The following is a 14,592-nucleotide window of genomic DNA, read 5'->3' on the forward strand; positions in this document are numbered from 1 at the left end:
ACACACAGGTCCACATCCACATACATAGAGGCACACACACAGGTCCACATACCACATACATAGAGGCACACACACAGGTCCACATACATAGAGGCACACACACAGGTCCACATACATAGAGGCACAGGTCCACATACAGGTCCACATAGGTCCACATACATAGAGGCACACACACAGGTCCACATACCACATACATAGAGGCACACACACAGGTCCACATACATAGAGGCACACACACAGGTCCACATACATACATAGCACACACACAGGTCCACATACATAGACACACACAGGTCCCACATAGAGGCACACACACAGGTCCACATACATAGAGGCACACACACAGGTCCCACATAGAGGCACACACAGGTCCACATACATAGAGGCACACACACAGGTCCACATACATAGAGGCACAGGTCCACACAGGTCCACATAGGTCCACATACATAGAGGCACACACACAGGTCCACATACCACATACATAGAGGCACACACACAGGTCCACATACCACATACATAGAGGCACACACACAGGTCCACATACCACATACATAGAGGCACACACACAGGTCCACATACATAGAGGCACACACACAGGTCCACATACATAGAGGCACACACACAGGTCCACATACATAGAGGCACACACACAGGTCCACATACATAGAGGCACACACACAGGTCCACATACCACATACATAGAGGCACACACACAGGTCCACATACATAGAGGCACACACACAGGTCCACATACCACATACATAGAGGCACACACACAGGTCCACATACATAGAGGCACACACACAGGTCCACATACCACATACATAGAGGCACACACACAGGTCCACATACATAGAGGCACACACACAGGTCCACATACATAGAGGCACACAGAGGAGAGGATCACAAGATACATACATACACGCGCGCGCACGTACGCACACACACTGCTGGGTGTCAGGTCTATTTAGTGCAGGTGACAGTCAGAGAGGCCAGTCAGGGTCTCTGGGGCTCTCAAATCAATGTTGCCAACAGTGTACCACACACACACACACACTACCACCAACACTGGAGCCCACAAACAATTCCTAGAGTGCTAATCTAACTTGCCAATAGATTAAAGTGTCACAAAGGACAGGAGACAGCTGTGTGTGTGTGTGTGTGTGTGTGTGTGTGTGTGTGTGTGTGTGTGTGTGTGTGTGTGTGTGTGTGTGTGTGTGTGTGTGTGTGTGTGTGTGTGTGTGTGTGTGTGTGTGTGTGTCTCGTGATAATCTCCTCTGTTCCTCTCTCTTTCTCTCTCTGTCTGTAGGCGTGAGTCTGTTGGTGCCCCATGGGGGGATAGCTGTGGACACTACCTGGGAAATGTACATGGTCATCAACCAGGAGGACAGCAGCAGGTATAACACGACACACAGATATGGCACAGAGAATCAGGCTGCCTGCCTCCCTCCCTACCTCTTATCGCTCTCTCTTTCATTCTACCACTTCATCTCACTCCATCTCTCATCCTGTTTTCCCTATTTCTCACACTCTCTCTCCCACTTATTAACACCCACACGCACGGGTGTATGCTCACTCACTCACTCACTCACTCACTCACTCACTCACTCACTCACTCACTCACTCACTCACTCACTCACTCACTCACTCACTGTCACAGACACACACACACACATTCCAACATACAAACACACACACAAACACACCCACATACAGACCCACATACAGTGGTTCCTCAATTAGAAGTTGCTTCATACTATGGTATAGGATGCGGTATGCTGTGGTATGGTACAGTGCGTTCCAGTACCGTTAATGCCCACCAGAGGGCATCTTTGAGAACATCTACACTTCATGAATACAATTGAACTCTATATTTCATTGTAGGCCGATAGGAAGAGAAAAAGGAAGAAGGTCAAGCCCGAATTTCAATATTGGCAGAATATTGTATGAAATACAATTGTTGCATTTAAATGCAATTCAATCTGGTAGTTTCAATTCAAATGTTCTCTATTCTCTTGTTGATATAATATCCTGGACTTTATTATTATTCACATTCTCCGGTTCACTGCACTGTATTGGTTTTGACTGACAGCTGTTATAATCTTGAGCTCCGCACGCGACTAGAAGAAGCCCCTATCCCTCCCGCTAATTGGGCTTTTGCACATTTGTAGTCTGAATCAGGGAAATGCTGTACATCGATAGTAGTCGATGTGTTTTGACCTTAGAGTTGAATGCGATTATTTTAGTTTTAAAGCCACCAGATGCTTCTTTCTATTGTTGTTATTTATTCGGTAATGAGTTAAGCACACAGACTCAGCCATAAATTAGTGAGTCTGTGTGCCTGCTTGAGTGGATGAGCTGAACTCTTCAGAAACCAACGACAAAGTTACTATTGAAGGCTTGGCCTATTTAGAAGGCTATTTTGCATGTTTTAATTGGTTCAGATAGAATCTAGATTCGGGCCTACTACCAATTAAACCAATTAATTTATTTCTCTGCTCCCCTCACTGCATCAAGACCCGAATTGTCTGCTTTATATGAGGCTTTCATTTAGGAAGGTCGTAAAAAACACGATACTAAGATAAGGTATTTCGAAAGAACAGAATAGCATGTTTTGAGTTTTATTTATCTGTGCTTAGTAGCCGAGGCTATATGCCTGCGCCATTCTTCATCCTTATCATTCAGTTAATTCAAATGCAATGTTTACAATGATCCGTTTCTGTCTGGTTTCTATCTACCCATTCATCAATTCATCAAGAGACACTTTAGCGCCTGGGTACCAATGATTTACACCGAACCTAAAAGCATAACCAGCATTCTAACTCCCCCTTGCGGTGACGCAATATACCGTACTATATACCATAATATACCTCAATGCACTGCGGCGTAACCTGGAAACTTTTAATTGAGGAACCACTATATACACCGCCCAGCATGCAGCCTTAGCTCATCAATATACCGTACTATATACCATAATATACCTCAATGCACTGCGGCGTAACCTGGAAACTTTTAATTGAGGAACCACTATATACACCGCCCAGCATGCAGCCTTAGCTCATCAATATACCGTACTATATACCATAATATACCTCAATGCACTGCGGCGTAACCTGGAAACTTTTAATTGAGGAACCACTATATACACCGCCCAGCATGCAGCCTTAGCTCATCTTGCACACTCTACAGGGGAGGACTTTATGTGTCAGGAAGAGGTTGGCAGTTGCAGACACGGCCCTGCAGATTGCAGCATAGCCCCAAGCGACTGGCTCAGCAACTGGCTCAGCCCCCTCCTTCCTGTGTGACTAGTTAAGGCTGTGAATGTTAAAGTCTTCAGTGTTAAGGGTATCTGCCATCATTTGTCAGATAGAACAAGACAGACTCTATGTAACTATTGCCTGCTATGGAGAGCCCATTGCCATGACTTAGCTGTCAAGACTTTCACAAGGCTATTACTCAAGGCGAAAATGGCAAGACAGTTAAAAGACATTCACAAGAAATGTAATACTGTTGACTTTTCTCTGAGAGGCTTCAAGAAGTTATCTCACCACCACGAGTCAGTCTTTTTGGATCATTTTGTTTGTGATTGCTTTGCAGACCAAAAATGTGTAATATCTTGAACACATCTGGATGAAACCATCCCAAAAAACGTATCACCCTGACAACCTGGTTAACAGGTTGGCCCCATCAATGAAATTACATTTCGACTTCTCAAGGAGTTTAAATATGTGACATTGATTGTCAAATGTGGCTGTAATCCATGTCATCCCTCCTCCCTCTTCCACCTCCCTCCTCCTCAGAGCACCCCAGAGGCGTCTGGGTAGCGAGGGTAAAGATAAGGATCAAAGGTCACCTATAGTTTACGCCTCAGAGCTTAGGGATGGACTGCCTGTGTCTGTCCCGTGAGGTGTGCGCTACTCTAAACACTCCTTGATCTCTCTGAGCCCACACCTTTAGGTTTCTGCCTGGTCCCGATAACGTTGTTTGCTGTTTACTTCCTGCCTGGCATTAGAGGGAGTCTGGAGGGCAGTGCACCATTGAAGCTGTCAATCACAGTCTTTTGACAAGCGCATAGAGAGACCCTGGGAGAAATGTTTTCCTCCTATTCAGACTTCAGGACGAATCCAACTACATGAGGCGGTTTGGTGGTGGATGTCCACTTGGCTGCAGGATAGGAATCGATCAGCTCAGCCTTGGTGGCTCCAGGGCTGCCGTATGGAGACTGAGATGAGAGGCTTTTCCTCACTAGGGAAGTCTTCACACTGCAGTCTAGAGGCCTTGGTGGGGGTTATTAGATATTACTGAGAGATCAGGAGAACAGTTAACCGTCTAAGTTAGCGGTGTTGAGTTGAGGCGCCTTATCCTTAAAACACACCGTTCTTCGGTGTTTTTAATGTCACGTGCTTGTAACAGAGGCAGTTCCTGGCGCTAGCCTCATCTAATGTGTTAAAGCCTTGGCTTCGACTCAGCGAGCTAACGAGGTCTTGTTGTGCACTGAAAAGCTTGAAACTCCGTAGGGAACAGTATCCAAGGTTGTTACGATGTTTTTTTTCTAAATGAAACCATAAAATCCCCACGGGGTGTTAGTGCCTTGAAGTGCAGTTATTATTTGATCCTTGTCAGGCCACCACGGTATAGCCCGTGGCCTTAACACGAGGTCAGGAGATCTCTGTAGAGATCCGATCAGTGACCAAGTGTGAATGAGAGATCGAGTGGAGTGAAAAAGGGAAAGTGTGGCTGACGAAGAATGGAGGTGTGAGAGGGAGACTGCGAGGTTGTTAGGAGGAGTTGCAATAGAGGGATGAACGATCGAGAGTGAGAGAAGGAGTGTTGATTAGGGCTTACTTCCGGTGGCCTTCAGTCAAACCTCTCTCTGTTTGCAATCATGTTACTATTCACTTGACCTTTTTATCTTGTTTTTCGGAGCTAATTTATGCGTGGAAAAATGGTGTTCTATTTGTTTGCATGTTTTCAGAATAAGAGTTTCAGTGGATCATAGAATATCATTCAGCATCACAATGCCAGTCAAAGCATTCCAACATGAAAACACTCCAATCCATTATTAAAACACTCCAATCCATTATTAAAACACTCCAATCCATTATTAAAACACTCCAATCCATTATTAAAACACTCCAATCCATTATGAAAACACTCCAATCCATTATTAAAACACTCCAATCCATTATTAAAACACTCCAATCCATTATTAAAACACTCCAATCCATTATTAAAACACTCCAATCCAATCCATTATTAAAACACTCCAATCCAATCCATTATTAAAACACTCCAATCCATTATTAAAACACTCCAATCCATTATTAAAACACTCCAATCCATTATTAAAACACTCCAATCCATTATTAAAACACTCCAATCCTTTATTAAAACACTCCAATCCATTATTAAAACACTCCAATCCATTATTAAAACACTCCAATCCAAAGTCACCCTACCTGATCCACCTCTCAAACTAATTCCATTGAACAAATCATTTAAATTTGTTCCCGAGATACTCAAGACAGAACCATGAAACATTTCTAGTTTTTCATCTTGTTTTCTTTGAAAAGCAAATGTTTTCTATTCTCCTCTCTTCAGGCTAATTATCAGAGTCTGATCTGCAGGTAACCTTGATGTTCCTCTAACAAGTCGGCCTAATTACCATAGCGCACAAAGACACACACACACACACACACACACACACACACATATATATATACACTGCTCAAAAAAATAAAGGGAACACTTAAAAAACACAATGTAACTCCAAGTTAATCACACTTCTGTGAAATCAAACTGTCCACTTAGGAAGCAACACTGATTGACAATAAATTTCACATTCTGTTGTGCAAATGGAATAGACAACAGGGGGAAATGATAGGCAATTAGCAAGACACCCCCAATAAAGGAGTGGTTCTGCAGGTGGGGAACACAGACCACTTCTCAGTTCCTATTCTTCCTGGCTGATGTTTTGGTCACTTTTAAATGCTGGCGGTGCTTTCACTCTAGTGGTAGCATGAGACGGAGTCTACAACCCACACAAGTGGCTCAGGTAGTGCAGCTCATCCAGGATGGAACATCAATGCGAGCTGTGGCAGAAGGTTTTCTGTGTCTGTCAGCGTAGTGTACAGAGCATGGAGGCGCTACCAGGAGACAGGCCAGTACATCAGGAGACGTGGAGGAGGCCGTAGGAGGGCAACAACCCAGCAGCAGGACCGGTACCTCCGCCTTTGTGCAAGGAGGAGCAGGAAGAGCACTGCTAGAGACCTGCAAAATGACCTTCAGCAGGCCACAAATGTGCATGTGTCTGCTCAAACGGTCAGAAACAGACTCCATGAGGGTGATATGAGGGCCCGACGTCCACAGGTGGGGGTTGTGCTTACAGCCCAACACCGTGCAGGACGTTTTTCATTTGCCAGAGAACACCAAGATTGGCAAATTCGCCACTGGCGCCCTGTGCTCTTCACAGATGAAAGCAGGTTCACACTGAGCACATGTGACAGACGTGACAGTCTGGAGACGCCGTGGAGAACGTTCTGCTGCCTGCAACATCCTCCAGCATGACCGGTTTGGCGGTGGGTCAGTCATGGTGTGGGGTGGCATTTCTTTGGGGGGGGAGTGTGACTCCAAATCCAGACCTCCATGGGTTGATCAATTTGATTTCCATTGATAATTTGTGTGATTTTGTTGTCAGCATATTCAACTATGTAAAGAAAAAAGTATTTAATAAGAATATTTCATTCATTCATTTACATTTACATTTACATTTAAGTCATTTAGCAGACGCTCTTATCCAGAGCGACTTACAAATTCAGATCTAGGATGTGTTATTTTAGTGTTCCATTTATTTTTTTGAGCAGTATATATATATATACACACAGACAAACAAACAAACATACACACACACAAACATGCGTGCTCACATGAACACACATACATGCAGCACAGCTGCAGGCTTTCACCACTGTTGGCTTATTTATTCTGTATTTTTAGATGAGAGAACCAATGTTCTGCTGATGATTGCTTTCATTTGAACAATAGAGACACAGTAAACACAATAGGCACTGATAATCATCTGAAAAATAAATAACGATAAAGCAGAGTGAAAATCCTGTGGCGAGCGAGGTTGATCTCACTTTGTTCACCCCATATCGTGTTTAACTGATGTTTCAGAAAACAATATAACACAGGCATATGCTTGCATATGTTTTTATTCTCCGTTGATGGTTAGCCTACCCTCACAGTAGAATGCTAGCCTACTTGTTTCCTCCTAAAAGAAAAAAGGTTGTGTACCCAAACAGACCTATTCCAGCCAGTCAGTATTTGGATGTTTGTGATGTTTCACTCAACACCAGCAAACAGTGGTCCTGATCCCTTCGTTAGAGTGTCCAGTTAATCAGTTTAGCTGAAATCACTCCTCTGACTCTGCCTCTGGTCGCTAGTCGGACCTGTCACTCAGGCTTAGGCGGGGGGACACCAGCTTGGCCCTGTGACAGCAGGGGATAGCAGGGCCATTCTACCCACAGTGAGATTGACCCCCAGGCCTGCAGCAGCAGGACTGACGGTTGAGGCTCAAATAGTACGAAGTCAAGCAGACATCACTTTTCATTAAGCGCTGGGCTGTAAAAAAAAATATGTAGTAAGTGTATATAAATATGTGTAGTAGTATATATAAATATGTGTAGTAGTGTATATAAATATGTGTATATAAATATGTGTAGTAGTGTATATAAATATGTGTAGTAGTGTATATAAATATGTGTAGTAGTGTATATAAATATGTGTAGTAGTATATATAAATATGTGTAGTAGTATATATAAATATGTGTAGTAGTGTATATAAATATGTGTAGTAGTGTATATAAATATGTGTAGTAGTGCAGGCCCTTTTGGACTCATGGCAGCCTCATCAAAGTTTCTGTGTTCGCAAGAATGGAGACCATATGCCAATGTTTCTTGTTTCTTTTTCCCCTCTTGCTCTTGCTTGTGTAAAGCCATTACCCGCTGTTTAAGAAACATGCCCTATTCATGTACGCTGTCTGTGGAGAGTTTGGAAGTCTAAACCCATCCTGATGTTTTTGTATGTGTGTTTTCAGCAGCACCCTATCAGAAGAGAGACAGGAGGTCCTGCTGAGTCCAGAGGTCACGTACGGTCCGCTGGGCCTTGACCTCTCCTGTCCCGTCGCCATGACGATAGCCCACTGCGCTGAGGTTGCCGCCGATAACTGGAGCATCCGCCTCAAGAGGCAGACACAGGATAACAAGTGGGAGGTGAGATTATCCTGAAAACATTTCAGAACATTAAGAGGAACAGTGTGGCATTTTCTCTCTCAGAACCTAACTGTGTAAAAGACTCTGTATAATTCACAATTGATATTGTTGTAACTTTCCTTTTATAATATCCATGAGTTTATGTAACCTGAGTTCAAGTAAACAACATTCAAATGCGTTCCAGACGATGCAAATGCCTGCCACTGTAATCAAATCAAATTAAAACTGGCCCAGATTATTTTTTTTTTTTATTTGACCTTTATTTAACAAGGCAAATCAGTTAGGAACAAATTCTTATTTTCAATGATGGCCTAGGAACAGTGAGTTAACTGCCTTGTTCAGGGGCAGAACGACAGATTTTTACCTTGTCAGCTCGGTGATTCGATTATGTGCCATCTATGTTACGGTTATTTTCTACAACTTTGCTTTCTTCGTGGGCCATTAATGTGCAAGGAATATGTCACCCAATATGCTCACATCCAATGAAACATTCCCATATACTAGATTGAGATAAGTTGATTTCGATTTCTTTGTTCCTTACAAAAAAGCAGGAATGTTCAGTGTTCACCTTGTCTTTTTCCCTAAAACTGAGAATAAGATTCAATCACATAATCTAAATTCCACATATTCTGTTCTTCATACTGACTTCTCAACCTCTATTCCACTGAGGTTCATTGAGCTGCCAGTTAGGAGGAACTATTTCACTCACTCATGTTAGCATGGACTTCTTTGAAAAGTAGTGAAAGCTCAAGTCCAACCTCTCAAAAAAAAAAACTCTGCCTCTTATAAAATCCCACGCTGTCTTTCTCGGAGGGACTTCCTCGTTCTCTCAAGCTCTTTGCTCCGACATCAATCCACACCCTCCATTTTTCTCCATCCACCCGTCTATCCAGCCCAGCAGACGTATCAGCGATGTTCTTTTGAAGGCCCAATGCAGTAAAAAACGTGATTGTCCTGTGTTTTATATTTCCACGCTATGAGGTTGGAATAATAATTGTGTAATTGTGAAAAGTAAACGAATGCCTTTTTACTGTATGAGCTGTTAGAAAAGACTGGCTGAGAGGGGACCGGCGTGTGGGTGTGTGTGGAACCCCATCACCACAATCCCTTAATCAGATTCCTTTCCTCCATCAACCATCCCTTCTACTTCCTATGTGGTCACATCAAAGAGCAGAGACAGCAGCAGGGGACCAGAACTATATTCTCCACACACACAAAATATATATATATACTGTGAAATTGTGAAAATTATGATAATGCCCTTTTAGTGTAAGAGCTGTTTTTAAAAAAACACCTACAATTTCTGCCTGTTTTGGTGAGACGGAGTTGTCGCCTGCCTGTGGTCATCACCAGGTGGTAAATTAGTCAATAGACCAATAAGAAAGAGCGTTCCAAATCTCTTTGCCAATAACAGTTCGTTTTCAGTTTTTCCCTCCTCACTCAGACCACTCCCAGACAGTCCTAGCAATATTCTTGCTTGAGAAATTGCTCTTTGCTAACAAGGTCTTTTTTATTTCATAATTTTGATTCTAAACAAACACAGTAAGGTACTTGATTGTTGCCCAGAAATGATTTAATATTGCTACATTGGAACTTTAATGTTTAACTTACTTCATCAAAGGAGTGTTGGAGAGTGACCGGTAGCTCACCTAGGCATAGTTGACTCCGGAGCTCAGAGCTCCTTGTGCCTTGCGTTTGACCTGTGACTGGCCTACTCACTGCCTATGACATTTACACTGGATATAATTTGCTGGCGAGAGACGCTTGCTGCACAAAAGGCAGCTATCAAAGACCAGTCGACGAATGAATGTGTGCGCGCGCTGTGGGTTATATGCTGACAGGAGAGAGGGAGAGCAGGGGGAAGAGGAAAAAATCAAAGGAGGGATAAAGAAGAAAGAGAGAGAGATAAATGTTTAAAGACAGATAGAGAGAATGGGAGAGAGAAGGTGAAGAGGGAGAGAGAGATTGGTAATTGAATTGAAATAAATTGAGAAAGACCGAGATAAGAGAGAGAGAGGCCACCCTCGTCTTGCCCGTGTGAAGGAGCCGTGGCACAACCTGTCTCCTTTACTGTGAAATAATGAGCCCTTTATCTCAGGCAGAATGCCAGGCCAGCCTCTTCAAATGTGAACCATCGCTGGAATTAGTGACATTACCAGAGATGGAAGGCATCTCTCTCCCGCTCCCTCTCAATCTCTCTCTCTCGCTCTCTCTCGCTTTCTCTCTCCCCTTATCTCTCTCTCTCTGCCCCCACCTCCTCACCTTCTTTCTCTCTCCTCTCTTTCTTCCTCACATTTTCCCTTAATGCTGCTAAGCTTTTGGGGCGTTTGACGCCATCATTCTTTTCCCCCTGCCTGCCTGGCTGGCTGTCTGGTGAGGGTGAGGTATATAGAAAGTAGATTCCTTATGTCTGCTGCAGAGCTAATGGGCCAGGTGTTGCATCTAGGCCAGTGGATTACATTACTATATTATGCAGCCTGGCTTTATAGGGTTTAACCATGCCTTATAAGCTTAGTACAGAGGGCCACAGGGTCACTGGGATGGTGCAGTAGGTGATTTAGGAGGGGAATTGAGCACAGAATGAAGGAGAAATGACCTATGCATACGGTGTGGTAATCACGTTGCTGTTCATGATGCCCAATGTGCTGATTGCGTCTTTATCCATCCCCAGGCTTTTTTCCACGTTAAAAACCATTAGATTATGGCCCCAACCCGCACCTAACTCCTTGTTTTTCTCTCTCTTCCTCTCACACAGGAAGTAATGTCGGTGGAGGAGGAGAGCACTTCCTGCTACTGTCTGCTGGAGGCTCAGTGCTGCCACCTGCTGTTGGAGCATCCAGGGCGCTACGCCCTGGTGGGGGAGCCTCTGAGCCAGGAGGCTGTGAAGAGGCTGAGGTTGGCCGTGTTCGGTAGTGCAGACAACACCAATCCACTGGGATACAGCCTCAGAGTGTACTGTGTCGACGACACCCCCTACGCATTCCAGGTATGGAGAAGGTGAATGGAAGGATGGATGGATGGATGGGTGAATGGGTGAATGGATGGATGGATGGCTTGATGGGTGAATGGATGGATGGATGGGTGAATGGAAGGATGGATGGCTTGATGGGTGAATGGATGGATGGATGGCTTGATGGGTGAATGGATGGATGGATGGCTTGATGGGTGAATGGATGGATGGATGGGTGAATGGAAGGATGGATGGCTTGATGGGTGAATGGATGGATGGATGGCTTGATGGGTGAATGGATGGGTGGCCAACAAGATCGCATAGTTTCCCTTCAAATTTCGACATATTATGGATGAATGTGTATTTTTTTATGCATTAATTCTGTGTGGTTACAGGGTTAAAACAAAAACAACTCAAAGGGTTAAGTTTAGGATAGAGGGGTAAAGGTTAGAGCTATGGTTTGGGGAAGGGTTAAAACAAAATAATTTTAAAACGACACGCTATTAGGTATTATCAGCATTCACACGGCTTGCAAGAGCGTTGTGAACTGGTATATCACAGTGGTCTGAGCAGTGCTCTCCAGCTCCTAGCATCCCAGTGCTGGGCAATCATTTGTATTTTTATTTTTTTGGTGCGCACCGAGGAAGGCATACTGTATATCGACGTTCTCAGGACCATTTCAAACATCCCAAATAAAAGTGTGTTGCTAGTGATCAGTCTGGGGTGGCTACTTGGCTGGCTAACTAACTAACTGATTGGCTGACTGCTCGAGTGACTGACTGGCTGGCTGACGGATGGATGGATGGATATATTGACCGACTGCCTATCACACTAGTTTAGGCTGAGAGTAATCTGTGACAAGATGTCAGTAACCCTTGTCTAACAGCTAGCCTGCAGTAATAGGTTTCAACTGACAGGAAGTACTATGCAAAGGTTATACTGTACACAGGACAGCTTGCTGTGTGTGTGTGTGTGTGTGTGTGTGTGTGTGTGTGTGTGTGTGTGTGTGTGTGTGTGTGTGTGTGTGTGTGTGTGTGTGCGTATCTGTCGTCACGCCTCCACATTGTGACTTTCTTTCTTCTGTCAGATTTTCACGCTCTTCCGGAGATGAGAGAGAGAATAATGCAAAATACACAAAATAATGCATGCAGAGCAGATTTAGGCCAACCCGCTAATTATGTACAACCACCTAAAAGGAAGCTATTCCCAAACCTTCCATAACAAAGCCATCACCTACAGAGAGATGAACCTGGAGAAGAGTCCCCTAAGCAAGCTGATCCTGGGGCTCTGTTCACAAACACAAACAGACCCCACAGAGCCCCAGGACAGCAACACAATTAGACCAACCAAATCATGAGAAAACAAAAATAATTAACAAAAACTGAGCAAACTAGAATGCTGTTTGGCCCTAAACAGAGAGTACCCTGTGGCAGAATACCTGACCACTGTCACTGACCCAAACTTAAGGAAAGGTTTGACTGTGTACAGACTCAGTGAGCATTGCTATTGAGAAAGGCCGCCGTAGGCAGACCTGGCTCTCAAGAGAAGACAGGCTATGTGCACACTGCCCACAAAATGAGGTGGAAACTGAGCTGCACTTCCTAATCTCCTTCCAAATGTATGACCATATTAGAGACACATATTTTCCTCAGATTATACAGATCCACAAAGAACATGGAGAACAAACCCAATTTTGATAAACTCCCGTATCTACTGGGTGAAATACCATAGTGTGCCATCACAGCAGCAAGATTTGTGACCTGTTGCCACAAGAAAAGGGCAACCAGTGAAGAACAAACACTATTGTAAATACAACCCATATTTATGTTTTTGTACTTTAACTATTTGCACATCGTTACAACACTGTATATATTGGGGCGGTAGGGTAGCCTAGTGATTAGAGTGTTGGACTAGTAACCGAAAGGTTGGAAGTTTAAATCCCCAAGCTGACAAGGTACAAATCTGTCGTGCCCCTGAACAGGCTGTTAAGCCACTGTTCCTAGGCCGTCATTGAAAATAAGAATTTGTTCTAGTAACCGAAACCAAAACCGTTACTAGACTTGCCTAGTTAAATAAAGGTCAAATAAAAAAATATACATATTTTGACATTTCTTTATTCTCTTGGAACTTCTGTGAGTGTAATGTTTACTGTTCATTTTTATTGCCCTTAAATTGAATTGAGAGAGAGACAGAGAGAGAGACTGTTCGACAACTAGGCGACAAGGAGGGACTTTTAATTACAAAGACGAGAGACATCGTTGCAATGTTTCGTCCCCTGTCTTTTTCTGGGGCTTAATTGAATATTTGCAGTGTGTTAATGAAATGTTTTTTAGCGAAAGATGAACCTGGGAGCACACACATTACAGAAGAGGGTGGATAAAGAGAAAGAGAGATAGTTAGGGAGAGAGTGTGTGTGTGCATTCTCTCTTTAGTTCTGTAAAGAGATGATGTATGGATCGTATTCGATGAAGAGTATCTACTGCCTTGTCACACAAACTAATTTCAATCACGCTCTCATTCTCTCTCATATCGACACCCATTATCCTCTTTCTGCCTCGTTCACACAAAAAGACAAACACACACACACCTACACACACACACACACACCTCTGACAGCAGCCAGTTGCTTTAAATCTGTGTGTTATTCTCCAGAGAGGTTGTGATTTGACAGATCTTGGCTCATTGGAGCAGATTCAGTTATGGACGCAGTCAGAGGGGAGCCTTGCATGGTGAATAGAGAGAAATTGCATTTGGGGAACCCACCAACCAATTTTCTCTGTCTCTGTCACTCTGCCCTTTTTATTTGTCCTGTTTTGGTGGGGTTTTTGGGCTTCATACGACAAATGATTTCCCTTGTGATGCCCAGCAGGGTTGCGATTTTTCCATTTCCTAAACTCGGTCCTGGGTACCCCAAGGGGTGCACGTTTTGGTTTTTGCCTTAGCACTACACAGCTGATTCAAATAATCAAAGCTTAATCTTGAGTTGATTATTTGAATCAGCTGTGTAGTGCTAGGGCAAAAACCAAAAATGTGCACCCCTTGGGGTCCTCAGGACCGAGTTTGGGAAACACAGACAGACAGACAGACAGACAGACAGACAGACAGACAGACAGACAGACAGACAGACAGACAGACAGACAGACAGACAGACAGACAGACAGACAGACAGACAGACAGACAGTACATGCGTATGCACAGACACACACAACGACACACACACACTCACTAATGCTCCCGGTCTCCCTAGAGAATCACACAACAATACCCACGGATGAGAACCCAAAAAGCGTGAAATCACCAAAGTCCTTTCATCAATAGGAAATGCTATTCTGGAAGATTAGGCTTGATTTCTGTCTCTTTGTGTG

The 14,592-nt window shown here is 43.8% G+C and overlaps 1 pseudogene; it reads left to right on the forward strand.

Moving 5' to 3' along the window:
- The window catches only part of LOC115146884 (netrin receptor UNC5D-like), a 349,654-nt pseudogene that overhangs the window by 320,069 nt on the left and 14,993 nt on the right, over nt 1-14,592 (forward strand).

The sequence above is a fragment of the Oncorhynchus nerka genome, linkage group LG19 (assembly GCF_034236695.1).
Source record: "Oncorhynchus nerka isolate Pitt River linkage group LG19, Oner_Uvic_2.0, whole genome shotgun sequence".
Classification (NCBI taxonomy): Eukaryota; Metazoa; Chordata; class Actinopteri; order Salmoniformes; family Salmonidae; genus Oncorhynchus; species Oncorhynchus nerka.